The sequence below is a fragment of the Podarcis gaigeae genome, assembly GCF_964106915.1.
Source record: "Podarcis gaigeae genome assembly, chromosome: 13".
Taxonomy (NCBI): Eukaryota; Metazoa; Chordata; class Lepidosauria; order Squamata; family Lacertidae; genus Podarcis; species Podarcis gaigeae.
The window spans coordinates 38367505-38384787 of record NC_139689.1 but is presented as its reverse complement, the minus strand read 5'-3'; the positions used below and the strand labels follow the sequence as shown (position 1 = coordinate 38384787).

The following is a 17283-nucleotide window of genomic DNA, read 5'->3' as shown; positions in this document are numbered from 1 at the left end:
AATCTATGCCTATAGGACTCCCAGTAGGTTCCTGTGGGATCTTTTTTTGGAGCACCTCCAAGGAAGGAGATTCTACAAGCTCCATAAACACTCTGTTCCATTGCTGAACTCCCCTTAGCAATAGTTCTTGCTAATGTTTAACCCCTGGAATTTGAAGCCACGGTCTAGACCCAATACTCCCTCCTTCTGCACAGAAACATTCAAATTTAACACACACAGATACACAGACCCTCCATGTGTCCCTGTTTTCCAGGGACAGTCCCGGATTTACAGAAGCCATCCAGGTTTCTGATTTGATCCTGGAATGTCCCGCTTTCCCTTAAGACGTCCCTATTTTCATCAGAGAAATGTTGGACAATATTACAAACAAGCTAAGAATTACAACTCTACTGTGGCGGACGAGGTTTTATGCTCACCTCCTCTGGAACAAGAACACAAGAACAGATTTATTATATTTTTTTAAGAAGATGGGAGCTGAGGGAATCAAACCTATTTAGAAGTGGTTCCAGACTTGACCAAGAGGTCCTCCCCATTAAGTCCCACGTGCAGTGGTACCAACAGAGCAGGACTCTGCGGCAAATGTTCCTAGCCCCCCACAGCAGAACGAGCAGGGGGCCCCCAAATACTGTACCACAGAGCTGGTTGCCACATTTTGAAGTAAGTGAAGTAGTTCATGCTAACATCTAATTTCCCACTAAGTCCAGAGGTTAAAATTACCTAACTGCATCAGAGGTACATGGAAGTGCCTCGCTGCTTAGGGAAAGATGCTCTGTATATGTCCTAAGGGGCAGTTTCCTGCCAGCCAGGCAGAAGGTGCAGGATGAGGCTTTGGCTTCAGGTATTCGATAAAGACTGCTCAAACTAGTCAGAAGTCCATTGTCTATGATGGACTTAGCACTTAAAAGCATCTCTCTCTCTCTCTCTCTCTCCCTCTCTCTATGCCCATATTCCATCTCCCGTTGGAGAGGTTCAGTTTCCCTGGAACAACAAGATAAACAGATTCCCTTAGAAGTGCCTAGAAAAGATGTGAACAGGGCTCGTAAGATAGAAATGCTTTTGAATGGATAAAAAGAAAAGAGCTCTCACCTATTCAAGGGCCGAACCTTGCCACTGATAAGCTCTAGGGTTGAGCAATGTGAAATCCTGGCCAAAATCAAACTCTGCATATAAAGACATGCAAGAAAATACTCAACAGAGACGTGCCATAGGTCACTCTCGTTGCCTAATATACCCTCTTTCTCCACCAAGCCAAACAAATGGAAACAAACAGCCCATCAAATGGGGGTGGTGAAATCTGAGGATCCCCAGAATCTTACAGAATTTGAAAAAATATACACTTTCTAGGCCAAGACAGGCCCACACATGCACAGTCACTCTCATGCTTTCAGAAGACATTAAGAACTCATATTAGCAGCTGGTCAGGGGAACAGACATACAAAGTCTAGGATGCAGCACAAATATAGACAAAATGGTCAGAGGCTTGTGGATGGCATTAGACTGCTCTGCTCTTTTATGTGCAACCACAGACCGCAGACGGTAATTCTGGCCCATGGATTTACACAGCTTTTACACCTGAGAAGCGGAGAGAGATTGAGACATCTATGGATATTGAGGCTGCTATGAAAGAGACACCAAGGACTGAACATTCACATTCCCTGCCCCTCTCTCATATACTCACACTCATAGACAGCATGAGCAAAGGAGCTATATATGAACACATGCATTGGAGATACATAAAACAAGCTCAGAATCCAGATTCTGGCACAGTAGTAGACATTCTGAGCATCTCCCGCTCCTATTATTTTTTTGTTGAAAACCGGTAAATTTCTAACCTTCATGACTAGTGTCTAGTGAACACTCAGAAATCAAGGGAGAGAGAAGCCACATTCCCCTCCACAATAACCATCACGTCCCTTTCAGCTTGTCATCTCCCCCACTTGCTGTCAAACATGGTAGATTATTTGAAGAAACTCTTCTCCCATGGAAGCAACATTATGAGAAGAAGTAAAATTAGCCTAAACCAGACTTCCTCAACCTCAGCCCTCCAGATGTTTTTGGCCTACAACTCCCATGATCCCTAGCTAGCAGGACCAGTGGTCAGGGATAATGGGAACTGTAGTCTCAAAACAACTGGAGGGCCGAGGCTGAGGAAGCCTGGCGTAAACTATGCTAATGTAACTTCACAGTAGCATAACATTTGTTTAGTTTGCTTTAAGGATTTGCATCTCTGGGGAGCGGAATATAGAATTTCACCAACACTGCACTAGTGTTTAGGCATTTGTACATTCACAGACCCTGAACGCAGCTGCACACTGCTAAGATTGGGGCATGGGTGGTGGTGCTCACAAAGCACAACGGGTTCTGACTTCTGTGCATGTACACGGACATCTGTGCATGCAATAGCACAGGATGCACTCACAACAGGCCTTGCCAAACCCATGGGCAGTGTACAAACTTATTTGCAGGTCTATGACTAGCAAAGATGAGCATGTGCATGCAAACCAAAACAGTGCACCACTGTACATGCGCAGCGCAAACACCACCTCTGGTGCTCCAATCCTTTTTGTATGCAGCTATGATGTGACACATAAGATTTCATGCTCATCCAAAAGGTGCAAAGAAACAAATATAACAACGGGCACATGTTGGCACAAGTGGAACCACATCTGTACAAAAAACCACTGTACAAAATCCCACACATGTGCTGTAACTTCTATGTAGCACAGCTGGGCTTAGAAAAAAGACTGGTTTTTCCCTGTCACACTTCAATCTATTTAGAATCTCACCACATTCATCCATGTTCATCTTGACACATTGATTACATACACCCCACACCTAGTGCAGCTATACTTCTTTCCACAGCACAGCCACCTGCAACATACATATTCCAGTGTAACTGTGTGCACACACACAAAAAAGCTTGTAGCGCCTACATACTTGCCCTAACAGATGACACTTTGGTATTTCCCCATGCTTCTGCACATACAACACTTGTTGTCACAGCTGCCTACACCAGCATGTCATCTCTGGCATTTTTGCGAGTGGTCATGAGCATGTTGCACGTGTGACTAACCCTCCTGTTTGCACGGCTGCCCTGCATGCAAACCTTTGTGCAGTATTATAACACCTTTGTACTGCAATGCATATGCAGACAAATATGCACATAAGAATGGATCTCGGTCAATGAACGTGCATTATCTCCTGCCCCCGGGAAGCAGAAAGTGCAGCACTTACTGTTGCTTGTGCAAATGGGTTGTACATCACAGCTTGGAGCATGCTTGTGAAACAGGGATGGCGCATGTTGATTGTTATGAGCTTGCCTAACATGTGTCTGACCACAGCATCACGCACACACACAGGCAGTCTATGTTTTTCACCTTCTTTTACACACCTGCACCTGAGCTGTATTAAATATAGCTATGGGTGATCGCTGAATTTGGGAGAATGAAAGTGGGAATCACACAAATTATAATCTTATCATTAACCCATCCAATAGATAGCCTTACTTCAGTTGTAATACAATAGCTTCTTGCAGATAGGAAAGGTAGGCCTGGAAACACATAATAAAGGACCCCCAATTTTTAATCAACATATTAATAACTCTCCACCTTTGGGAGATATATAATGTGATGATGCCTTATAGCCTGATACTTTCTTTGTCTATAGGCACCTCCATTTTTAACAGAACCAACATCCTGCTTCCTTTTTCTTAGCCATCATGTATTTCCATCTCCCAAACACTTGCACTGGATTCTCTTCAGCTATGTTTCCACATTGGTCCTCCACTCCCTGCAACATCTACTTCGAAATCCCATCCCTGCACCGTCAAACTGGCACCTGCTATTCCGATCTCCTGCCTCTGCTAAGACCCCACTCTGCAAAATGTTAGGCCACCGTTTCGTTGTGTTACGAGGTGCAGAAAAGACAACCCATGGGAATATATTGATAACACAATATATTAAGGGTTTGGGTCGGAGCCTCAGACTCTTATGCTCATAGGACTGTGTGGTGTAGGGTAATGAAGAAAAATCAGGCAGGGTGCAAGACACACAGGAAGAAGCTGTTGGAAAGAGATTTGGTGGCAAGGCACAGGTTCAAAACAGCAGGAATCTAGGAGACCATAGAGGTAAGAGTGCTGGGGGCCACTGAGTAGTATGGGCAAGAGGGATGGAATTGTGGGTATGGGCCAATTAAGAAAAAACTAGAGGGGGCTGTGGGTTTTTTAAAAATCTGATGGAGTAGCATTGGGTGGAGTGGCATAGGTTTCTTGGTGGATATGAGGTGGAACAGGGTGCAGGTTCCCTAAAGGAAAGAGCAGAGGGGTTGCCTAGAGATAGAATGTGGGTTGCTTTAGCCAAGCAGGGGCGAGGAATGGCTGGGCAGAATGATGGAGCTGGAGTGATGTCGGCTGTGCCTGTGAGCAATGTTGAAAATTGACAGCGCTCAGGGAGAATGAGTGTTTGGGGGTCTTTAGGGGGCCCAGATGGGAACAAAGTCGGGGCGGGGGGAGAGCGCACGCTGTAAATTACTGGGTGTGCAAAATGGAAAAGAGAACTTGGTGGGAAAGGGGGGGTCTGGTGGAGCTGGGTAGATTGCTTGGGTTTTCCTTTAAGTGGGGGCATCCAAGGCTCAAAGGGTAACCAGGGACAGCGGAGCAGAGCTACAAACAAGGTTGGTCGGGGGATATGGGAAGAAATGAGTGGAGGGGGAAGACTTCTGTGCTTGGGGAATGGGCAGAAGGAAGGCGATTCTGGAGGAGAGAGGCCCCTGGAGAAACAGAGAGAGGGCCTTTGGTGAGCTGCTGCTTCCATGAAACAGACGACTGGGGAGGGGGTTAGAGGCTACAGGCGCCTCCCCAGCTTTGGCGGTGGGGCACCCTGTAGATCGCCAGCGCTGGCCATCACGGCAGGTCGACCTACCTATCTGGAGAGGCTCCAGGGCCCGAGTGGGTGGAGAGACGGAGGGGACGGGAAGGTGGGTCTCTGGGGCTGGGTGGAGATGGCTTGGAAGGTTCCAGGAGAAGGGGAGCCCGGAGCGAGGCTGCAGGGCTTTCAGAGAGGAGCCGGAGAGGAAGGAGGAGGAGGCGGCAGGCAGATGGACTGTGCGCGGCTGGGCAGAGACGAAGAGGCAGGGCGCGATCTCGTGGGAAAGGGGCTCGGAGAAGGCGCCAGGGCGCACCGGCGGGGAGGCTGGGTTGGGCGGAGGAGTTGAGTTGCAGGGAGCGTGCCGGAGAATCGGGATGGGCGAGGGCGCGGGGTGGGGTGGGGGGCGGCGGGTAGGGAAGGAGAGGCTGTGGGTGCCGGGGGGGGTTGGTGGCCGGATCCGTGCGGAGCGCACGGGGGAAGGTGCGGGTGGTTGGAGAGAGTAGGCAGCGGCGGGTGGCAGCGCAGGGGGTGCGATGGGGAGCGGGGAGCCCTGGGATGCGGGAGTCAGAGGCGCATTGGGGAAAGGCCGGCGGGGAGGGAGGGAGGGATGCAGAGACGGCAAGAAGAAGCTGCCGGACGATTTGGGGGCAGCTTTGGAGACGATGGAGCAAAGGCTCCGGACGGTCCCCTGGTGGAGAGGTGGCGCCCCGCTGGAGAGGGACGCGGAGATCGGGTGCAGCGGGGCGCAGCGCGGGGCTTCCCGGGAGGAGATGGGGGTTCCTGAGCTCGGCGCTTACCTGCCTTTGCAGCAGGCGGGGGAGGCTGCGGTGCTGCTCCTGGTGGTGCTGATGCAGGAGGGATGCAGGAGGGAGCCTGGATGCTGATGCTGGGCCCCCCCCTCCGGCCTTCAGGGGCGATTGCCATCCCTCAGGGGGACCCCACTCCCCAGCCCCGGCATCCCTCCCTCCCGGCCGGCCGGTCGGCCACCGCCTGGCGCCCCCCTCCAGCCCGCCCAGGCAGATCCAGAGAGCGAAAAGAGAAGCAAATCCCGCCCCTTCGCCCAGCGCAGAGCTTGGGCGCGCCTGCCCCTTTAAGAGATCTCTGATTGACAAGCGTTCCGACCAACGAGCCTGCGGCATGGTCCGGGACAGCCCTTTAGGCACCGCCCACGCGTGGGGAAGGGAGGGGAAGCTGAGCTCCGAGTGGCAAGGTGGCAGAGCCAATGGGGTGGGCGAGCTGGTGGGCGGGGGGGCTGAGAGAAGCCAATTGGGGAAGCCTGTGGGCGGGGCTCAGTTTTAGGGTGATGTCATCCGGTGGTTCTTTAGGAAAAAGGAGGGGGGAAGGAACAGGAGGAGGAGAAAATCAGATGCATCGCAGGTTAAAAAAAAAGGAAAAAAAGCGCGGGGGGGGGGTGTGAGTAACAAAAATGCACGAAATCCGTGCAATGACCCAAGGAAGCGTCCCAGCCCGTGTTAAATAACGCAACAGTCCGGTGAGAAGAATGAGACGTTGCATCACGGGCGGAAAATGCACCAGATGCGTGCATAGAGAGAAAAATCGAGACAGTGAAATGCACCGATTCATGCAGCTCAGAGAGGATATTTATGCATGTACCACCTGGAGATACACCTACAGCTGAGAAAATGCAGCAACCTGGCGGAAAGCACCAAGAGGAGACACTCCAGCCCCATCGCCCCCGAGATGCACAAACTCTCTGCGAAAGGAGCCGGTGGGCTACAGAGGAGTGAAAATGCACCGGCCCATGCGACATAAAGAGAAATAAATCACGGCGCCCCGTTAGGAGGAGATGCACCAGTTCATTTCACCCGGGGGGGGGGGGGACAGCAAACCGTGAACCTCGAGAGAACCTGGAAGGGGAGGAAAGGGGTGACACGCCAAACCACGTGCTGCTGAGAAATGCACCACTTCATGCAAGTCGGTGTAAAAAAAAAAAAATGCATCAGTCCAAAAAATGCGTGCCAATCGGCATAGCCTAGAGAAATCCATCCACCACCCTAAGGAAATGGCCATGCAACAACCTAGGAAAACTCGTTTGTGCAAAAGAGAAACGTGAAACAATGCCCAGCAAGGTAAGGAAGCGGTTTGGTTGCTGAGCTCTCCGGATGAGATGCGCTTGCTTAAGAGAACCCAGGAAAGACATGGAAATATATCAAGACATGGAGCGGTAGGCGAAGGTGCAAAAAATCAATGCATGCAGCCAAATCGGAACAGCAAATCATTGCAAGGCAGAAGACGGTCCAGGGAGGGAGCAGCAAGCGAGTATCATTAAGGGCCTTTCCAGATGGCAGGGGAGGGAAGTAACACATTTTATTCTTGGTCCTCTGTCAATGCTAGCTCTGAATAAACTCTGGGATATGCTGTTTTGTCCTCACTGGTAACCTTTCTGATGTTTTCTTTATTTTTTAATTTTTTTGCATTTCCTTGGCTGGAGAGGGAAGGAGTATGCAGAACCTTAAAAGAACACAATCTTTTAAAAAAAAGTTAAAAGAGAAAAAAGGAATAGAAAAAGATTCATGAATGGCAAAACTGCAGGAGGATGGTATATGTCCTGGGGTTTGTCAGTTACATTGGTGGTGCAACTGGGAAGCAGTTTCTGAAGAAAGGAAAGCTTGGTATTAAATGATTTACAAAAGTGCAGCTATGCACAGGCACTAGCCAATAGGTCCTTGTTCAACCACAGTCCATGACTATAGTTGGGAGGGGAGTTGTGGATCATCTTTGCCCAGTGACATAATATTTTGCTTTTAGTACTGGCCAAATGCCGTTGCCCTGAAGGGAGTGAGTTGCAACTCACCACTTGAAAAGTATTTTCTGGAACGGCCCGAAGAAATGCGCCGAGTCTATGACGAAGATGTGTCAAATGCATGTAGGTAATATTCTGATCATAACAGAGACCTGTGATGAACTTCCGTCAGCACAGACTGCCTGTCAAGGGCAAGGAGATAAAACTAGGGACGTTCATCGCAGTAAGGGTGCAAGAAACATCAGATTGCAGGAAAATATCCCTATTTGGTAATTCAGAGACTGTGGCCCTGTGAAGGCAGTGACCAAAGGACGTGGGACCCTGTGTAGCCTTACAGAGAGGTGGAAGAAGAACCAAGGAACTACAGACATCAGTATTAGCTGCTCATCTTCAGCAAAGCTGTAGCACCCATTCCTGTGGTCAGTGAAGAATGAACTGCTAGGAAGGTAACACAACCCAGTTGTCTGATCCAACAGTGGCACGTTAGCCAGTTCTTGCGCACAGGAGAGAATTCTACAACACTGTGCAGCCCATCGCAAAGTACACACTCTAGCATAATTAGGCATCCCAGAGCGAAGCGTACCAGTATGTAGACACGCAATCTGTAGGAGGATCTGACCAGGGGTTCCAACTGGTCCAACATCATTTCCAGTAGCACTTACAGATCATGGGCTGGTCCCTCTCCCAGGGGCTTCGTTATTACATAGTATACCTCCTGTGTAAATGGGAGTTCATTAAGCCATTGTAGAATTGGGAGGGACCCTGAGGATCATCTAGTCCCAAGTCCCTGCAATGCAGGAATATGCAGCTGTCCCATACGGGGATCGAACCTGTAGCCTTGGCGTTATCAGGACCACGCTCTAACCAGCTGAGCTATCATAGGTCACAGCCAATAGGTGTTCCTAGAAACATTCTGTGTTTGTCTAAACCAGGGATGAGGAACCTGTGGCCTTACAGCCTCCCAAGTCGCATCAGCCTCAGCTAGCATGGGCAATGGTCAAGGATGATGGGAGTTGTGGTCCAGCCTCATTGGGAGGGCCACAGACTCCACACCACTGGTCTAAACCATGAGAAAAACAACTATGCTACAGGGACGATCACTGCTGTTTTAGTAACAGGGAATCTATGGCTCTCTGAAGTACAACTTCCTTCATGCTTGATCATTGCCCATGCTCGCTGGGGCCAATGGGAGGTGGAGTGTTTGTTCATATACAGGTACAGTGGTACCTCAGGTTAAGTACTTAATTTGTTCCGGAGGTCCGTTCTTAACCTGAAACTGTTCTTAACCTGAAGCACCACTTTAGCTAATGGGGCCTCCTGCTGCTGCCACGCCGCCGGAGCACAATTTCTGTTCTCATCCTGAAGCAAAGTTCTTAACCTGAAGCACTATTTCTGGGTTAGCAGAGTCTGTAACCTGAAGGTACCACCGTAACCTGAGGTACCACTGTAATGTGTCTCAGAAATTTGAAAATGCCTCTTGCTTGCCAGAATGGAAACTACAGAGGATGCGTTAAGCGCTTGCAGAAACTAGATACATTGGTACCTCGGGTTAAGAACTTAATTTGTTCTGGAGGTCCGTTCTTAACCTGAAACTGTTCTTAACCTGAGGTACCACTTTAGCTAATGGGACCTCCCACTGCCACCACGCGATTTCTGTTCTCATCCTGAAGCAAAGTTCTTAACCCGAGGTACTATTTCTGGGTTAGTGGAGTCTGTAACCTGAAGCATCTATAACCTGAAGCGTCCGTAACCCGAGGTACCACTGTAAAAATGTTGGAATTTGGGTGTTTTTATATATTTTTGTCATTTGTGTGTTTGCTACCACTGGTACATGGCTGTCCAGAATTGGGGGGGGGGTCTCCACTCCAGGGCTATAGCTTAGTGGAAGAGAACTTGCTTTGCATCCATGTTCAGTTCAAAGGATCAGTCAGCAGGTGAAGGGAGAGTCACTGCTAGACAGCCTTGAGCTAGGTGGAGAACCAGTCTGTCCCCAAGTTAAGACATTTCTATCATCCCCGCTGGGAATACTGCGTTCCCTATAGAAATCTTCGCATCTCCACACTTCCCCCAAGTCTGAAAATGCACCCCTTTTGCTAGACATACTCAAATAAAATTCCTGCTCCAAACCTTCCTGTAAACCGTTCCTGGGTGGCTTTTTATCTCTGTCTGGTTCTTTTAAAAATATCCTACACCCTATCTCCATAGCAGCAATTGGTTAATTTTAGACAACGCTCACTAAAAATTCCTTGATGTGGAGATGGCTCCCTTCTGGATCACTGGTCCGTGTGACATTGGGGACCTGTTGGTCTGTGGTCCAAAGGGTTGGTGGCTACAGCAGAAGGGCTCAAACTTGAGCCAGGATAACGCCCTGAAACATTTTCTTGCTGCTTCAGGAGGCAGGAAAAATGATATGCAATTGTGATGGGGATATTTATTTGTGCTTCCTGCTTCGGGTCTGAACTGAGAGCCATATTGTTCGTTGGAAGGAGGAATACATCAGGGATAGTGATCTGACTCACTGTACAAAGGTAACGTTTACGTTCATTGCTCCGCCCACTTTGGCTTCTGGCTCTGCCCAACATTGGCATGTGGCCCCCAGAAGGTTGCACAAAAGGAAATGTGGCCCTGAGGCTGGAAACGGTTTCCCGTTGCTGACATGAGATAGCTGCATTTGGACAATGGTAAAAAAGAAATAAGAACAACAATAATAACTAACACCATTTTTTAAGCCTTTGTATCTTCATGGGGCTACAGAATACAGTGGTACCTCGGGTTACAGACGCTTCAGGTTACATACGCTTCAGGTTACAGACTCCCGCTAACCCAGAAATAGTACCTCGGTTAAGAACTTTGCTTCAGGATGAGAACAGAAATTGTGCTCCATCGGCTCAGTGGCAGCAGGAGGCCCCATTAGCTAAAGTGGTGCTTCAGGTTAAGAACAGTTTCTGGTTAAGAACGGACCTCCGGAACGAATTAAGTACTTAACCCGAGGTACCACTGTAGACTCTACCCATCGGCCTCACTTTTAGGAAAATAACATGTACTGTAGCCTAGTCACTTTCCCAGCTAGCATAGAAAAATCATTTCATACACCGGCTTTCCCGCGTTGGGCATCAGAAAACAGTGGTAATCCTCAGAAGTCTGTGGCGCAGCAATGAAACTGCTATCACATTTGCAAAGCTAAGCAGGGCCCAGTATGGTTTCAAATTGGATGGGGGACCTCAGGTGGAGATTTGGGGGGTGGGTTTGAGATTCCTGGACTAGATGACCCTTGGGATCATTTCCAACTCTACAATTCTGTGATTCTATGTTAACTTGGCCAACTCTCGGAAGCCTGTATTATAGGAGTGGGTAAACTTTGGCCCCTCCGCATGTTGCTGAACCACAACTCTCATCACCCCTGGCCACTGGCCATGCTTGCCGAGGCTGATGGGAGTTGTAGTTCAGCAGCATCTGGAAGGCCAAAGGCTCCCCACACCTGTTAGAATAGACTGCTCCTTCAACCTGGGCTTAGATTTCACCAGCGTTTACCAATCTGGTACCCCCCGGATGTTTTTGGACCTCAGGCCCCAGCCTGCGCATGATGAGAGTTATAGGCCAAAACACCCAGAGGGCACTAGGTTGGTGAGCAGAGTTTCTGACTTAGAACTGCAGGTTCATTAGAATTGTGCCATGGAACCTCTTCCCCCATAGCTGAAGCAATGAGCCTAGCCAAGGGTTTGGTGCTTTTGTTGCCATGGCACTTGGCTGACTTGATGTGCCTGCTCCACAGCACCCACTGGCAGCTCCAAAGCTCTTTCTGGGAACGGACAACAGGAATCTCTGTATTCTTAGATTGATCAGAGCAGTCAGCACCCGACTTCTTCTTTTATGCCTTCAACATCCCCTTTTCATCTGCTTCAAAGGTTCAGCAGAAGCACCGCAATAATCATTTCTGGGCCCTGCTGCACTATACAGTGGTACCTCGGATTAAGTACTTAATTCGTTCTGGAGGTCCGTTCTTAACCTGAAAATGTTCTTAACCTGAAGCACCACTTTAGCTAATGGGGCCTCCTGCTGCCACTGCGCCGCCGGAGCCCGATTTCTGTTCTTATCCTGAAGCAAAGTTCTTAACCTGAAGCACTATTTTTGGGTTAGCAGAGTGTGTAACCTGAAGTGTATGTAACCTGAAGCGTATGTAACCTGAAGCGTATGTAACCTGAGGTATCACTGTACATCTAAAGCAGGTATCATGCCACTTTAAACAGTCATGGCTCCCCCTAAAGAATCCTGGGAACTGTAGGTTTGCTAAGGGTGCTGAGAGCTCTTAGAAGACCCCTGCTCCCTTCATAAAACTAAAATTCCCACTGTGGTTTAACAATCATCTTCCCACAGAAGTGTAGCTCTGTGAGGAGAAAAGGGAGTCTTCTGCCTCCTTTTGTGCCACTGCATACTGCTGCATGCTTTGGGTGGGATGGGCACACCATGCACATGGCTTCTCCCAAGGAATCCTGGGAAATGCAGGCTTACAATTCCCAGCATCCTTAGCAAACCACAATTCCCAAGATCCAACCTGGCCTTTGATCGATTTGACATCCGATGCCCTTTTAAATGTGTTGCGGGAGGGGAATATTTTTGGCTTGTTTTTGGTCTCATTTTTATTATGTGTTTTGTTTTTATATTGTAATTTTATGTTGTGATCCGCCTTGAAATCTACAGCTGTAGGGTGGTGTACAAATTTAATTCATATAAATTAAAAAATATGTTATTTGCACTGGCATACTTTTTAGTGTTTGTTTTCATCAGACCACCGGGTGAAAATTAAAAACTCAGGAATGTTGAAGCGCGCCAGAACTGCAATCGAATTATAGGCAGGCAGGCAAGCAGGAGCTGGGGAAACCGACACAGAGATGTGAGCAGAGACTGCAACATGAACTGACATATAAATGAATAGAGGTTAAACCAAGATGATGGCGAGTCAACTTAAATGCACACACGCACACGCTTCCCCTACCATCAAAATGCCCAAGGCTGGAGTTAGCCCTCAACTGTCTTGCAGAGTGAGAAGCTGGATACCAAGAGAACCTCACTGTGAGTGTGCTTTTGTCCCAAAAAGGGCTGTCTAAAGGGTGCAACCAGCGGTGGACGCGTTCAATCCATCAGCTGATTGGGGGCGATTACAGCGATCCCCGTCCAACTTTGACAGGTGTCAGTCACCTGGCATCCTTAACACACTAGGTGGTTGACATGAGGGGCGGTCTCACCCTACAATCAAAGTTGGCCTTCACAGGGTGTGGTACTGAGGGGAACTGGCCTCCCCCCGGCCGGATCCAGTTCCCCACGGCTGTGTTCAAAGGGTGCAGCGAGGCCCTGAGAAAGCTTGGCCCCTGGGGAGAGGGACATGCTGCAAGCGTTAGTAAGAGGTGGGCATTTTACCCAGTCCCAACCCACCTGCACCCCTTGCAGAATTAGACCTAAATTTGTAACCTGAGAACGTTTCAAAATCTTACGTTTTGAAGTTACACATTTTGATTCCAAAATTCAAACGTGAGAGATAAAGGCGTTTACTGTATAGTGTTGGGACGCGGGTGGCACTGTGGGTTAAACCAGAGCCTAGTACTTGTCAATTGTGGAATGCTGATTGGCTGATTTTATTTGTGGTTGCACACGTGTTGTTGATTTTATATAGACATAATACATAAAATTGGGAGGCGGTTGGCCCTGTGGGTTAAACCACGGAGCCTAGGACTTGCTGATCAGAAGGTCGGCAGTTCGAATCCCCGCGACGGGGTGAGCTCCCGTTGCTCTGTCCCTGCTCCTGCCAACTTAGCAGTTCGAAAGCACATCAAAGTGCAAGTAGATAAATAGGTACCGCTCCGGTGGGAAGGTAAACGGCATTTTTGTGCGCTGCTCTGGTTCGCCAGAAGCGGCTTAGTCATGCTGGCCACATGACCCGGAAGCTGTACACTGGCTCCCTCGGCCAATAAAGCGAGATGAGCGCCGCAACTCCAGAGTCGGTCATGACTGGACCTAATGGTCAGGGGTCCCTTTACCTTTACTGGATAGTGTTAAGACCAATAAAAGATGATGGATGTGACTAAGGTTTACCAGCTTCAGCACATCTACTCTGAGTAGGGCTTAGCTTGAATACAACCCCTTGTTGACTGACTTCCAGGCAACTTTGTTAAATATCGGGCCTCCAGATCTAATGTTACTTCTACGCTTTTGTGGCTGTTGAAACCTCTTGGGCTTAACATTAGAATGCTGCATTCAAACAGCAGAAGAAACTGCACGTTTTATTTTTTGCAGTTTGCCTGAGAACTACCTCCCCCTCTTCCCGATTTATTTCAGTGCTGCTCCTGAACGGCAACTTTCCCAAAGAACCCAGAAATCCTGAGTTCCTGCTCTTCCTGCTAGGTTCTCTCTTGCCCTGCGAGAGAAAGAGGCATTGCTGGCTTGCAGAGTCCTAGCTCCCCACCCTTTCTGGTAGATGAGTCTCCAGAGGGCAACCCAACCTGTAAAACCAACTCTGGAAGCGTAGTGGGGTGACTCACATACCCATCGGGCAGGGAGCAGCGTTTTTCTCGTCTTTCTGGAACAAGACCGAGACCTCAATTTGTAGCAGTAGGTGGCAAACACACAGCAATACAGAGCCATTACTTCCCCTGCTCCCTCCTTTGGCCTATGAAGGGAATGAGGCTTAGCGCATGAGACTGAGGGGTGTGGTGCTGGGCACATGTGTGGTTTTTTTGCCTGTGGCTCCCCTCACCTGCCTCTCCTGAAATGGCACCTGTTCCATTAAGCAAGCACAGACCTGTCTTTTTTTTTAAAAAAAACATGACCTTGTATTGGGATCAGGGAGTGATGGCGGTGAGGGAACACACTGGAGGAACGGCTGGGAACCTGCCATTAAAAACCTATTTGGGACCTGAAATGTGTTGCGCCCAAAGGCCTGCTTGGAGGCGATAGGAAGCAGCAAGCAAAATGGAGGCAGTTTGGAGCCAGGATATACCTGAGTCTCCTGAGGGCCTTGAGGAACTGGAGATGCTGTTGAGACTCCAACTCCCGTCAGCAAGAATGTGGTCAGGGCAGAATTAGACTGAACCTTGCATTGTATAAATATAAGTTTGTAGGGAACTTAATAGAAACTACATCAGAAATATGTAACTGTGCGGTATAAGATAATCAACAGATAAAGTACAGTGAGACTAATTGGAAGTCATTTTTAATTTCTTGTTTTACAAGTTTTGCAATCGTTCACATCACTGGGAGTACAAATGATGTTAGTTATAAGAATTGTGTTGTTTCATATACAGTGGTACCTCAGGTTAAGTACTTAATTCGTTCTGGAGGTCCGTTCTTAACCTGAAACTGTTCTTAACCTGAGGTACCACTTTAGCTAATGGGGCCTCCTGCCGCCGCCGTGCGATTTCTGTTCTCATCCTGAAGCAAAGTTCTTTACCTGAGGTACTATTTCTAGGTTAGCGGAGTCTGTAACCTGAAGCGTATGTAACCTGAAGCGTCTGTAACCCGAGGTACCACTGTATTCCTATTGTCTGTTTGTCAATTTATAGTTTGTTTATTTGATTGTATGTTTGTTGGTTGGTTTGTCTGCTTTCCTGGCATAAACGTATCTATTTTAAAACAATAAAGATATATTTTTAAAAAAGAAAAGAAAAAAGGATGTGGTCAGGGACGATGGGAGTTGTGGTCCTGAAATACCCAGGTGCACGTTCCTTCTTGCGATTCCAGCGGCCGCAAACTCTGCGTTAGAGAGAGAGAGAAATAACTTACCTTCCTAATGTGTCATGTTTTCTTCACTTTCAGGCTGCAAACCCTGAGAATTGCATCTAGCACCCTCAGGAAGCTGCTGAGGCCATCGCAACCTGCCAGGGGCCACCTCCAACAGCTGTCCTGGACTCCCATTTTTAAAAAAATTCCCATGGTGCTTAGCGTTAGGCAGCTGCCATTTAATTTCCCCACAAGGCCCTTGACACAGCCTCACTCTGTGGAAAATTTCCATGGAGGAGTGCTGCTAGGCAAGGAGGGTATAGGAAGGGACACACGCACCCCACTGAGGGTATTACCCTCAAAGGGCTGAGGCTGGCCCTGCTGGAAACCTCTGTTATTCATAATTTATAAAAACAGAACCTAGAAATTTTAGGGAAACAAACAAATATGATAAATATAAGAGGGCACGAAAAGAAACACACCACCGTTCTTTTTTAATGTGAACACAAAACATCAAATAGTCAGATATATCCGCTGATGATCACATATATTAGAAGGGATGAGGAACCAGCGGCCAGGCATTGTTGGACCAATTCTCATTGTCCCTGACTACTTATGGGGGCTGATGAGAGTTCACATACCAATGAACCATACTAGGTTCACATACCAAAGGCACTCATTCCTTTACTTAAGAACGTAATAAAGGAGCAACTGATAACTAAGCAATATTTTCAGCACAGATCAGAACCTTTAAAAATTGAAGCAAAGGGATCTATGCCTTTGCCATGCATAAAACATGCTGCTTCCCTTTACCATTTAAACGTATCCGAAAGCAAGCCTTGAAAAATATTGCTGAGAATTTGAAGGCCAGTTTGCCATCCTTGTTTTGGTCAATTTCACAGTGATCACTGAAGCATACTAAATGTTATAGGGATTAAATTAAATGATTAAATGCGACTTCCCCCAATAGCTGAGCTTGCAAGATGAAAGCAAAACACTTTGGGATCAGCTCACTTGTGTTCAAGACTGCAAGAGCTTAGTATATTTATCATTGGTTTGCTTTTAGCAAAATCATCCAGCAAACTGAAGGTTTCATTGTTTTAAGTAATTTGAAACATATAATTGCAGTTGCTGACTGACCATTCCTTTGCTAAATGGGTTGTTGATGAATGGACCACGATAGTTAGTTGATGCCTCATGAATGGGATCTAACAGAGGAGCATGTCTCATTCCTCCCTGTTTTGGTGTTTTGTTTTGTTTTTATATAATATTTATTCCAAGTTTAAGATTTACAAAAAGAAAAAAAGAAAATAATACAAAATACAAAAAAAGAATACAACAACAGAGAAAAAATAAATAAAAAATAAAAATGCATTCACTTAAAAAAGAAAAAAGAACAGATTAAACCTTTACATCTTTCTTCCTTTACTTATTTTCTTGACCTCCTCACACTTCCCAATTTTGTATTCTAGTTCAAATCGTTTTTTCAGCAAATCCTTCCCACCTTATTTTCATTTAAATAATTTAATTTATTTATAGTTAACGTCCTTACTTTCATCAATTTCATCAACTCATTTTAACTTAATCCTTTATATCATTTCTACCAAAACCACCTAATTTTCTTTTTCCAACATCTTTCTAACAGTCCTTAATTTTACAATATTTTTGAAGATATACTTTAAATTTTTTCCAATCTTCTTCCACCGACTCTTCTCCTTGGTCCCGGATTCTGCCAGTCATCTCAGCCAATTCCATATAGTCCATCACCATTCCTCCCTGTTTTTGAATGAAATCTCAAGTTTGGAGATGGTGACGAGGGAGGAAGCAGGGGTGTGCACCGAGTTGTGCCCTTTGAAGACAAGACGGAGCTCAGGAGCCTTGAAGTTGCCCATTGAGTTCCTAAATAGCAAACTAAGTACGCATGCAGGCCACAGCTTTCTCTGT

General features: G+C 47.4%; 1 protein-coding gene and 1 long non-coding RNA gene across 21 annotated transcripts in view; one reads left to right on the top strand and one right to left on the bottom strand.

Annotated features, from left to right (window-relative positions):
- The window catches only part of PPFIA3 (PTPRF interacting protein alpha 3), a 63641-nt gene extending 57737 nt beyond the window's left edge, over positions 1-5904 (bottom strand). For 10 of the 20 annotated variants that reach the window (XM_083709088.1, XM_083709089.1, XM_083709070.1 and 7 more), the window contains exon 1: positions 5663-5902. The gene's annotated coding sequence lies outside the window, so the exon portion shown is untranslated. Of the gene's footprint in view, positions 1-5662 lie in introns of all 20 variants that reach the window. The other 10 variants (XM_083709069.1, XM_083709087.1, XM_083709084.1 and 7 more) reach the window with 5 other exon arrangements.
- LOC310830275 overlaps positions 1-17283 on the top strand; it is a 274706-nt gene that overhangs the window by 91396 nt on the left and 166027 nt on the right. The window lies entirely within an intron of this gene.